Source organism: Trachymyrmex septentrionalis, unplaced genomic scaffold (genome assembly GCF_001594115.1).
Source record: "Trachymyrmex septentrionalis isolate Tsep2-gDNA-1 unplaced genomic scaffold, Tsep1.0 scaffold133, whole genome shotgun sequence".
Lineage (NCBI taxonomy): Eukaryota > Metazoa > Arthropoda > Insecta > Hymenoptera > Formicidae > Trachymyrmex > Trachymyrmex septentrionalis.
The window spans coordinates 284,377-297,904 of NW_017304472.1; the positions used below are offsets into that span (position 1 = coordinate 284,377).

Here is a 13,528-nt window from a genome sequence, read left to right on the forward strand (position 1 = left end):
TAGTTTATAAAATATTGTGTAATAATTGTAATGCATCGTACGTTGGACAGACGGGCAGACAATTGAAAACCAGAACATCGTAATCATATTAAACAAAACACTTCTGTCCGTTCTGTCATAACGGAGCACAGGCTGCAATATGATCATGAATTCCAATGGGATAATGTTAAAATTTTAGATGAAGAGCCTTGCTATAGGAAACGCTTAATTTCTGAGATGAGATCAATATTAAAAAGCAGAAAAATAGTTTAAATTTACAAACTAACACTGAAGGTCTTCATAAGGCATATGTATCTAAATATGTAAATAAAGTTTGACTTTTTGATACTGACAGTCCGTCTCTTCTCTCAGTCCGTGGTGATTCGTATCAGCGAGCGTACATAATAATTGATACACAGTGTCCGTCTTACACATCTGCGTTCTACTTAACTTTATATATTCTAATAGTTCTTCATATTATGGACTTGTTTGAATAATTTACACATAATTTTTGATAAGTTTTAATTACTTATTAGAATTCCGGTATGTTAATTTAGTTGCGTTTATTTTTTCGAAAGAAATCTTTTTATCTTTTTTATTAACTAGAACTTTTCCAAGAGATATGACACCCTTCTGATCCCACCAAATACAGAGCAGGAGCTTTGAGCCATATTGGGCTTTGCCACTGATGTTGATGGTTCGCCGGGCTTAACCCATGACTTTCTCCGTTTGGGATTGTCGTAGTGGATCCACTTTTCATCTCCAGTCACAATTCGAGCGCTTTTCTTCATGTTAAAGTAATGAAGTAGAACTCCCCGCAAAAACACTTTATCTGGCACAAATTTTGACATATTCAATGAATTATACAGTGTTGTTATTTATGATTTCAAGAAAGGTTATGTACGGCAAATGACGTCCTATGATAGCTGTTTACAATGCATACAGAACTATAGGTAACAACGAAATAGTGTACTGCTTGTGCCATCTCTTGTAAAACGCTACGAATTAATTCCAACACCTAATAATTTTACCTCTCTTTATTTGTAATATATTCTTTTAATAGTGTGATTTTTTAAAGAAATGTGTTGACTCTTACCTTTATTTATTATTATTTATTTTATACAGGAAGAGTCCTTCAATCTGTTAATTGTATTTATTTGTATTTAAACTGAGTTTTTATTTTATTATATATTTTTTCAATTTTACGTTTCTCTATTTGTAATTTATTCTGTTAATTGTATGACTTTTTTAAAAAAATGTGTTTGACTCTTATTTTGCTCTTTATTTATTGTTGTTTAATTAATAATCTGTGGCTCGGGAAACAGTTGAGAAAAGAAATTATATTGCAAATAATTTGTAAATTAAGTATATAAAGTAATAAAAATAAGGTTAAAGTATACAACACGCACGCACGCACGCACGCACGCACAACACACACACATACACATACACACACAAAACCACAAAGTAAATAAAGTGTACAAAGTAAACAAACATATGTATGTAAAAATGAAAATTTATTATTAATAACATTACATAGTTACATTTTCGTAAAAAATTGTTTTAAAAGTTTGTTTCTTTTTCTTTGAATCGAATTGCTTGCTTTTTATTAACTGTTCCATTGCTTTTATTTGTTCTTCCTCAACTGCAACCAATTTTTTTCTCACATTATAAACCTCCTTTAAATCTCGCCTTTTTTGGCTACTTTTTAATGGAGTACAATGTTCGAAAACTGAATCTGACGTTTCTGCTGAACTCGGCCTATCGTTTAAATATTCATTTTCTAACGTGCAATTAGAATTACTACTATTATTGATATCGATATCTAATTCTATAAATAAACTAGCAGCAATCGGATTAGACAATAGCGAAGATCTTGCATTCGAATGTGGACACGGAGTAGGAGTGCAGTTCATTGAGAGGCTTGGAGAAGGCGTGGATCGGCTGAAATTTGTTGAAATGTTGCTTGGTCTTGACACAGTTACAAATGCCTTGTCTGTGGCTTAACTGAACGAAGATATTATCGAAGCGAAGTTTATGAAAAAAAATTTCCGCTCAATAGCATGACATCCGTTCCCGCAACATGTTGAAGAAGCAATGCGGAAAGTACGCCATTCAGCAGATAATTCCGTAACGCTCTTTACTACTGAATGTGTCCATTGATAATAAGTGATTAAATAATAAATGGGCGATAATTTATAATATAAGTTTATGTATACACACATTCAAGATAAGTATAACTAGTGGACAGTACAAGAATATTCACGTAGCAGTTTTACGTTCAGTCAGTGCAATAGTTTTATCATAATTATATCTGTGCAATTTGTTAAATTGTTTTTATTTTACGATTCAAAGCCGTGTTTAATCTTTGGAAATGATTATTAATTCGCTTAATGTTAGACTTTTATTAGCATCTATAAGTTCAATATATCTAACAGAAACAGTAACTGAAACAAAAGTAGAATTAAAAGAAAATATACAAAAATTATTGTTGAATAGCATTTTTTACTATAATGGGTTGAAAGTAACAGAAGAAACAGAAAAAAATAATCTCAATTATCAAGAACCTTATAAACTACATAATTCTAAAATAATTAAAGATGACGAAGAAGCATGGAATGAAGATAATTTAAATTCTCATCCTCAATGTTCAAATGATGACGCAGAACTTGACAGTTCTTATAAAAGACAAGTTGTTAAATATTAGTGGAATTTGAACATTAATGAAAAAAATAAAAACAAAAAGAATCGTCCGCTAAAATCAGTGCAAAATAAATTTAGAAGAGTTCCATCTGAACATCAATTAAGACGATAGAAAGAACAATTATATTCAGGCGCAATTATATTCAGGTAGAAAAATTATCTTACATCTACAAATTTACACATGATAAATTTACTGCAGCTATTGAATCAGGATTCATAGTTCATGACATCGATCTACAAAGGTGGGCTTTACTAGCTCAAGAAGAAATAGGAAATTTAAATCCTATATTTAAAGATCTTACAATTGGGTATCAACATTCAAAAAGTCTCATCGATTATTTCGAGAAAAATTACGAAATTTATAACTAGAAAAACAATAGAAGATTCCGTTGAGTTGCAAAATACAGCTAATGATTTTCTGAAAACAGTAAAACCACTTATCGAACAGTTCGGTCTAAAATTGTTTTTAATTCTGATCAAAGTTTCCAATTGGAAATTCATTCTGGAAGGTCATTGTCTAATGAAGGAGTAAAGAAAGTAGAGTGTGTTGTGCAATCTATATCATCAATAACACATTCATACACCATACAATCAATAATATCGTGTAATGGAAATTTACTGTTACTTTTATTTATTGTATTGAAAAAAAACTAATGGTATATTTGGACCAAGAATATAAGAAACCTTATATTTACATCAATAAATGTTATTGTAAAAGCATCGAAATCTGGTAAAATGATTTCAATTAAATAAATTTCCTTTTACAATACATTTTCAGATACTGTTTTACTATTAAAAAGTAAATATAAATTTGCATAAACAAAATAATATAATGACATTATAATCTCTGTGTCATTTCTGTAATATATTTTATATTTTATTTAAGAATCTTATAACAGTCGTAAAATAGTTATTAATTTAACATTTATATTTCTTACAGATTATTTTAAAATGTTGTTAGAAGAAACTTATTTTCCAAACATTGAGTCTAATAGCGTTCTTCTTATCGATTTATGGACTGGACATTGTCCCAATATTATTTAACACCTGCTGATGCAAGAAGTCATTATGTTTAAAATATTTTTTCATCGAGTATCATTATTGTAATAAGTATAATGAGCAAACGATACAAAATATAAATTTGTGCATAAACATTTAAAAATGATTTTATTATTAAGTATAATATACAGTAAGTCAAGTAACAGCGTGGTCGAGTTCATGTTATTAACCTTGAGATAGGTTCGAATAGTTTCATACGATATATGTAAACCTTTCTGCTTCAATTTTACTTGTCCTTGATGTAGTGTTAAGCCAGGATTCCGCGAAAACAGATTCACTATTTTTTTATCGTCTTTTTTTGTCCACTTTGCATATCGAGCCACGTTCCGGTAATTCATCGACATTTTTTGCCACATTATATCGCTGCACTCACTTCTGTACGAATGATTTTGACTTTTTCATATATTTAGCAGCCGCTAATTGTTGACGGCTGACATTTTTGGACCTTTCGGGTGAGTGCAGAGAAACACAACGTGAGGAACACGCTTCATAGCATGATGTGTATTTGGTACTCATGGCGCTTAATGAGATTCTCTTAAGAAAGTTCAATGACAACTGAATCTTCCTTAATAGTGCATCAAGGATAAAGGTGCCCTCTATGGATTCATGATAGATTTAGGGCGATATCTTTGAGTAAGGCCGACCACGCTCTTACTTGACTTACTGTACATGTTTTGAAATTACGTAAACGACAAGTAAATACGATATTAAAGCGTAAAATTGAAAATAATTTTAAGAGAATAATATAATTTATAATGTTACAAATATTAATTATATCAATTTCCTTATTCGTTGATTTATGTATTTTATTGTTCTGACGACAATTACTTACGCATGGATATGAGCATGGATAGCGTATATATGGAAGCGTTAATAATTAATTCTCGAAAATGATATGTTGTAATGTAACTTTATTACACGTGGTTGAATTTGTAAAAAAATAATCTTTAATTTGTAAAAAAAATTAAAAATTTAAGAAAATTACGGGTGGTGGAGGTATTTTGTTAAACAAAAAAATTTTTTTAATTTTTCTTCTTTATAACTTTAAAATACTTTTAAAACCGTACAACTTTTGTTTAAAAAATTTGTTTCTATCTTTTATACTTCCGACGATATTCGGCTCGAAAGAAAAATATTATTTTTTTTCAAAGGGGTGTTTCACTCCTTAAACATGAATTAGCGCACGTATAAAAAAATACGTATCTTTTATTAGATTTTTGTGTTTTACATATTTCATGGAGAATCAAATCAATTCCGGACAGTTGTAAAACTTCCTTTGTATGTTCAAAAGTTGTAACGTAAAAATAATTGCGCTATGTTCTTTTGTTTCTCTTCAGTTAGAAGTAAAATGAATGATCGATGTGAACACTCGCAAACCAAGTCGAACACAACCCGAATATTAGGCTAATCATGGCGCGCGACATCGGCCAAGCGAAATTAGATTATCCGACACTTACCCAATGTTGTGTCATAGTAATGTAAATTATTTATATTTTATTATCTGTTAAATTTATTGTTTACAAAATGTTGTTTATTAAATTTATTGTTTTACAAAAAGTTTTGTTTGACTTATGCTGAAGCTATTTTTGCTTTGGGCAGTACGTAATATATAAATGTTTAAGTATATATTATATAGAGGTTTTATTTGTCTCATACAGAAGTTTTGTTAGAGATTAGGTTATATATATACATATATTTGATAAATAACAATAAATAAAGGGCAAAGTAAAAGTCAAACACCTTTCTTAAAATTATCACACAATTAAAAAGAATAAATTACAAATAGAGAGAAAAGTAAAATTTAAAAAATATAATAAAATAAAAACTCAGTTTAAATACGAATAAATTTACAAGTTTCGGCTGCCGGATTGAGCCCTCTTCAGACATTAACTTATTATAAAAATCGCTGTACAAAATTAATTATCGGAAATGTTCGCATATTCATTATATTCACAGTTCGGGTGAGTCTTGATGTAGAACTCGACATTATTCACGTACGATTGAACAGTCAAATGTACTTCATATCTCTTGGAAAAGTTCTAGTTGATAAAAAAGATAAAAAGACTTCTTATGAAAAAATAAACGTAAATAAATTAACATACGGAATTTCAATAAGAAATGAAAACTCACCAAAAATCATGTGTAAATTGTTAAAACAAATGTGTCCATATAAGTATGAGAACATTAAAATATGTAAAGTTTAGTGGAACGCAGATGTGTAAGACGGATATGGTGCATCGATTATTATGTACGCTCGCTGATGCGAATCACCATGGACTGAGAGAAGAGACGGATTGTCAGTATCGAAAAATCAATCCTTATTTACAATAGGTATATATGCCTTATGAAGACCTTCAGTGTCAATTTGTAAATTTAAACTGTTTTTGTGCTTCTTAATATTGAACATCTCGGAAATTAAGCGTTTCTTATAACAAAGACTCATCTAAAATTTTGACATTATCCCATTGGAAATCATGATCATACATGTAGCTTGTGCTCCGTTATGACAAAACGGACAGAAGTGTTATATCTCATATGATTACGATGTTCTATAATTCTGATTTTCAATTCGTCTGCCCGTCTGTCCAACGTATGACGCATCACAATTATTACACGATATCTTATAGACTACATTACTCTTAGATATATGGAGACAAATATCCTTTACCTTACATATATTTATCTTACATATATTTATTGAAATAATTATTTAAAACAGTATAGAAATAACGTATTTAAAACAGAAGACCTGTTCTTTTTCTTCATCTTTTATCTTTTTTTCTTTGTTTAGAGAGTGTACTCTTTTTATCAATCAATGTACTCTTTTCATACGATTGAGAATTGATAATCCTATTCATGGGTCCACGTATCTATGCAATTTTTTACATTGCTGTAACTTTTTTATAATATAATTTAAAGACCCGGATTGAGGCTGAAAAAAAAACTTTAACTCCATAGATATGATAAGCCTGTAAGGGTATTTTTTTGCGTTATTTTCGATGTGAAAATATATGAAAGTTCAAAGAGAATACTTGGGATCCATACGTGACTTGTAATTTTTCAACGTTCTGCGTACTCCTTTATTTTTTATTAAATATACGTTTACTGAGTTTTGGATAGTATAAAAGTAAGTATAGGAAAATGTAGAATTAAAAAAATTGATTTCAATATAAAAAAAAGTAGAAATTTTATAATCTGTCAGTCTTCAGAGATCGCTCGGCCGGGACGGATGTATTGCTTAAATACTATATATATATATAAGTGAGTGGCATTATCCTCTAAATTCTAATAAACTTAATTATATATACTATAATGATATTTATACATGTACAATTCTTTATCTATTTTATATTGTTTAAATAATAAAATTTTATTTCAAATACGATAAAGAAAGCCAAAACAGTCAAAGTTGGATGTTTCAAATAATACATTATATATTCTTATATTAAATTAATTTATTGTAGATATAATTAAAAGACGAAAACTTTCGGTTTCAACACAATCATTCTGAAACGCTATAATTTCTCTAAATTAGAATAGACAGAAAAAAAGTAAGAAACTTATTGCGAAAAATATTACCTCGGCCAGGAATCAAACCTGGGAAAATTTATAATATGTAGATTTTTCAAAAATGTCGATTTTAAATAATTTAAATAATTATACTTTTTTGAGCAATTCATATCGTACTATTTTTTTTGCTAATCCAAAGGGTCAACAAAAAAAATCTTACGGGTTTTTGCTTGAACATTAAATTTAAAATTTTGAGAATTTTTTATCCAAAGTAATCATTTTTTGCAAATTTTTTCAATAAAATTTCTTTGAAGCATTGTAATTAATTAAAAAAAAAAATTATTTATTTGATACATATTTATCTGTCTTTATTTGACTTCGAGATATAAATTTCATATGTTTTGAGCTAAAAAATACGAATTCAATCCAAAGATATAACGTGACAAAGTTGCAAGGTTTCACAGATCCTAATGTAGCCGGGAAGATAACCAAAAATAACAATAGCCTACTAGGATTAAATATTATAGTTAGAATATATTTAAATAAAATCTTTTTAAAATATTTTCGAAAATATTTTTTTTAACATGATCTAGCGGACATAGAAATATTTTTTGGAATTATTTTAAAATACTTTAATCTTTCTAAAAACTAATTTTAAAATATTTTGAAAATATTTGGTTGTATGGAATAACTTGACAGCAGATTGGCAGCAGAAACAGAGCTACATCTGTCATTTTCATTTAAATCGACCTAGTTTCTTATAAGAAATTTTGCGTACATATAATTATAATATATACGTTTATATATAATTATATTAATTATATATTTATATATACTGTTGTGTGTGAAAAACTGGAAACAATACAGTGTTATTGCTAAAATATTACTGATTAGCTTCACATTTCAAAATATACATGAGAAAGTTATAAAATAATCAAAAAATATTCGGAAATTCAGAAAATACACTCCAAAAAAACTTAAAAATCTCTAGGAGATTTGCCTATTCAATTTACATATGCGAATTCTTATAAGACTCCTGCACACCTATTCTGTAACTTTTAACACAAATTTCGTTGTCATTACGCCGCTGCGCAGCTTTTATAGCATGAAGGAAGAGCTGCACAGCAACATTATAATGATAACAAAATTTGCGTTGAGAGTTATCGAATAGGCCTGCTGGACGTTTTCTTCTTACGAGAAGCAAGTCCATCTCGTGGCAAGGCTGTATATGAAAATGGCATATCTTGCTCGATTTCTGCTGTCTATCTGCCATCAGGTTATGTCAACAGGTTCTACTCGGATTCTGTTCATAGTCTGCTATTAGGTTATGCAGCAAACTCTGTTCGATTTCTGTTACCAATTTGCTGGCACAGCATGTCAGCAGACTTTGTCATATTTTTGATAGCAGTTTGCTGACATTGTCTGATAGTACAAAGTCTATATGTTGCCTTTCTGCAATCAAAAATTGGTAGCAGGCTTTGCTCAAAATCTATTTCCGGAGGTTTGGCTATCAGGATTAAATTAATATCGATGAGAAATACATTTATTGCATTACTTATGAAATGATCGTGGATAAATAGGGCTCTCCTCCGCAGTGCAAGAGTAGCATTTTGTAACTATTTTAAATTAACTAATTTTCTCTTGTACCACGCTTTATGCTGCTCACTCAATTGTCTTTCTATTTTTCTTTTTTTTTCCCCACCTTACTTTCCTCCCCACTCTTCCCTCGTCAGAGAGAGAAAGCTATACAACATTCATGGTCCGGGAAGGCTCCGATTGCATGTTGCACACATACATCGCTAATTGATCAATTTAAAAATAAAATATTCTCATTGGTAAAGCAGTGAAAAATTAGGCACCAGAGAGCTGACATGTGTGGTGTGTGCAATGGGGATGGTAGGCAAACGGGATCCTCCTCATGGTCCTTTCTTCACGTTTCGAACCTCATGCTCAGTCTATTTTTATTATGTCTATGGATAATACATACTCTTATATACTGGAAGGGCCTCACCGTATCTGACCAATAAAAGTAATAAAAGTAATAAGTGCTACAACATCTATCTATCCTTGTCTGAAAGCTTATTTGTTTTGCGCTTGCGCGTGATTTATATGTAAGTTTTGAACATACCTGTATATGTTCTAAGGCGAGAATGGAGAGAATACAACACTCTTAAGTTACAATTTCATGCAGCAAGCTTTGTTGGCGAAGACTCTCCACGCCGTAAACAAAGCCAGCGTTAAACGCTCTTTGTTAAAGCCCTTTTACTTTTTCATGGAGCGAAGTTTCACTGTCGAAGTTACTCCCACTATGTCGTGAATAAAGGAGCGTTGAACAGGCAATTCAAAAAATTAACCAATCAAAAAATGCTTTCAAATATTTGACCAATCAAGTGAACCATAGCCAAAGTCAACATTACTTCGCTTATAGTTGGACAATGCTGAACTTTGAGCGAAGCTTCACTAGTTATGCATTTTTGCACGAATCGACGGAGTGAGAAGTCTTCATCAGCGAAGCTTTGCTGCATGAAATGGCACCTTTAAACACTTAATAATAATCGACGCATGCGCATTACAGTGAAGACAAATAAATGTTGGAACATCGACAATCACCCATGGTCCTTCCAATATATATGTTTAAACATACTTTAACATATTCTACAGATATGCGCGCGATGATATAGCTACAATATTTATGGATTGTAGAGATACGTCTCGTCAAAAAGCGCAGCTTACGAGCGTTACAAGAAACGTTAACTCGCGCAATCAGATTAATTTTTTCTGCGTATATATTATGCAGATATTTTCCACAGACTTTTGGTGCATTTTTATGCAATTATTGCCTCAGATGTCGTTTGTTCTACCTGCGAAAACGGCTGCAGCGTAGTTTGTCGTTCGTTTATGCAAGGATGTATATCGTCCGCGCAATTATCTCAGAGATCCTGCTCGAGATGCTCTGCTCGCAATACTGCGTAAACGAATGATAAATTGCGCTACAGTCACCTTCGCAGGTTGGATATTTTGTTGTTCATAGATTGTGTTCCAAAAGTTGTGTCGAAAATAGTTTTTTTAGTTACAAAGTTGGTAGCGCTGTAACTACATTGATTATAGCAGAGAGAAACCTGAGAGAGGTTATAGGGGCCTGTTTTCTGTTACCGTCGAACTCGCCTGTACAGTCAGAAGCAATGAGATTGCGACACTTTTTTTTAATGAATTGAAGAATACGTGATCAAGTTCAGAATGCGAATCCTTCTCATGTACAATGAATGAATATAATCATATGAGATTTGTCAAATGTCTATATAATGGTTATGTTCAGCAAGCTCACTTGTTTCCAACATGTTGCGACAATCGTTGAGTGAGCGGTTACCAATTGTTGAATGATTCTATTCTCTTAAGTCGCGTGACTTATATCATCTGTTTACCGTAGTATGACTTTATTTAGGTTAATTTATCATTTTCGTCGTTCGTATTGTTTATTCGGTGAACACGGATTTATTACATTTGATATTAATTGCTACCGACGATGCGGATGATGTGAGAGGTATACAATTACACAGAAATAACTTCATAGCAAATGAATTGGATGAACCATTGCGAAATAATTTGTTACAAAATGAACGTAGAATACGATCAAAGAATGAAAATTATTAGTAATTGTACCATGGTACAACGATTATGCATTTAAAGAACATTTTATGCCTAGATTCACATTTGAGATATACAAAAATCCAAATATTGTATCAATTATCATATATTTATTAAAAAGTTAATGATATACTAATTTTTGCTTTGCTCATTTTGAATAGAATTTACATAATTGGACATGCAATGCACTCAAATCATAATAATCCTGTAGATTTAAGAAAAAAAGTAATGTTTACTATATGGATTCTGGCAAAGCAAGAAAGTTATCTATCTGCTAGAGATCGGTTTAATTTGACAAAAAGTACTGCTCATAGTATAGCGAAAGAAATTACAAATATATTAATTGACTTTTTACCAAATTATGTGAGATACAAGAATGTATGAGATAATTTCAATGGTAAATTGTTTGTACACATATATTAAATTATTTTAATATTTGTATATTAAATTATCTAAAATTATCACAGATATTTAAGAGACGTTCTCATGATATCCCAGGTGTAGTAGGGATTATTGATGGATGTTATATACTATGCAAAGCATCCTATAGACAATCCTAATGATTTCTACAATCGAAAAGGTTTTCATTCTATTATCCTACAAGGTATTATAAAAATATTTTTTATTAAGATTTAATTTTTGTAATTCAATTTTGCTTTTATAATATATAATAATATTTTACAATGTTACTATAATTTTGCTTTCTTTTTAAAACAGATGTCTGTGATCATAAAGGACGCTTTATAGACATATTTGTGATTACCGGGACGCGTGCACGATGCACGTATATTTAGAGAGTAAAATTTTTCAAAGATTAAAACATCACTTGTTACCACCTGATCGTCATATTGGCGATATAGCATATCCATTACTAGTGAACTTATTATTAACATCTTATCGGAATACAGGCCATTTTACTAGAACTCAAATATATAATACTAACCTGTTTACTATAAGATTAATGATAGAACGAGGATATTCTTTTTTAAAGGGTAAATTCCGCAGGCTAAAATATTTAGATATCGCTAATTTTGATTTTGGAAATAAAATGATCGCAGCAGCTTGTGTTTTACATAACTTTTTAATAGATCATAATGAAACTATGAAAGTGATGAAGAACTGTTAGAGAAGAGCAAGAAGAGGTAGCAATGGAAAGAGAAGTAACAGATAATAATGAAGCGATAATAAAAAGGAATAGAATAGTGGTACTCATTAATACGAAATAATTAACTGTACGAATTGTACTAAATATACACTCTTTTATTGTAAAACTTATCTTATATCTATCTTTATATCACATTGTATTATATTGCATCCAACGAAATTACTTTGCATATGAATTAATATATCTTAAGTTGCTTTTAAAATAATAGAACTTAACTTAAATCACATTTAAATACTAGAGATAATAAAAAAAATTTTCACATACAAATCAATTTTTTTAATCATGAAGTAGTAGAACTTAACATTTTAACATCGTTATGACAGATGAAAAACAATTTTTGTTTTCAGGTACGATCAATATTTTATAATATATCCTTAAGACAAAATTTAACATGTCAATAACAGAGATAAAAATATATTTTTTTAAGTATCTTATAACATCAAAATGTTTTGACATAGGTATAAAGCAACATATCAATAACAATCAATATGACAAACTTTTCTTATATTACTTAAGTTTCGTTTAAAAAGGAATATATCTTCTAATAAAGCCTTTTGTTCTTAAAGTGTATTATAATTTTCTTCTTGTAAAATATGCAGTAATCAGAAATAAATATTATATTATCAGGTACAAATCAGAGAATATTTTTTAGTACACTCTTAACACGGAACTAAAAGAATATTTTTACAAACTAAATTAATTTCAATAGAGATATAAAAAATATTTTTAGTACCTGCATAACAAATCAATTATGTTTTAATATATTTAAAAAGCAATATATCAATAGTAAAACTTAATATTTAATCAGTCATGATACCAGTATCAACTATTATTCTTCTTTTTCTTTCTTCTTTTGTTTCATTTCCAAGAGAATATCTTTTAATAAATCATTTCGTTCTTTAAGTATACTGTTACTTTCTTTTTGTAATTTATTACTATTATCCATCGCCTCTTTCAGTCTTTTTATTTCTTCTATTTTACTGTTTTGTGCATCAAGTTGTTTCTTTCGCATTAACGATAGCATCTTCATCCTACTTCTTTTGTTTTCTTTATCGGAACTTGGCGATCGTGACTCTGATGATGATAGTCCAATGACTGCAGATATTTTATTTTGCGTTGAATTTATTATCTGAATTTATTATCTGAAACATGAAAACCGCTTCTATTTATTTCATTGCTACTTGGAAAGTACATAGATCCGTATTCAGAACGCGCTTATAATGATGTTAGTGCTCTAACATGCTATAGTTTATGTTACGCATACTATAGAATTTCAGAGATAAAAGCGCGCTTTTATTAATAAAAACGGACCATAGTAATTATAATAAAGCTAGAGTTACCTGATCATTAGTTTCAAAAAACTTGATTTGTTCATTTGATATGACATTGAGTTTTCATCTATTAAAGTGGATGGCATTGAATTTGCGTCTGTTGACATGGATGACATTGAATTTGCGCGCGCGCGCG

General features: G+C 29.9%; 1 protein-coding gene and 1 pseudogene across 3 annotated transcripts in view; one reads left to right on the forward strand and one right to left on the reverse strand.

Annotated features, from left to right (window-relative positions):
• Positions 1 to 10,200, reverse strand: part of LOC108757166 (alpha-methylacyl-CoA racemase) — a 229,404-nt gene extending 219,204 nt beyond the window's left edge. For 2 of the 3 annotated variants that reach the window (XM_018501571.1, XM_018501567.1), the window contains exon 1: positions 10,113 to 10,200. The gene's annotated coding sequence lies outside the window, so the exon portion shown is untranslated. The remainder of the gene's footprint in view (positions 1 to 10,112) is intronic. The other variant, XM_018501572.1, reaches the window with a different exon arrangement.
• Positions 10,201 to 10,707: 507 nt separating this feature from the next.
• Positions 10,708 to 12,211, forward strand: LOC108757159 (annotated as a pseudogene).
• Positions 12,212 to 13,528: the final 1,317 nt, after the last annotated feature.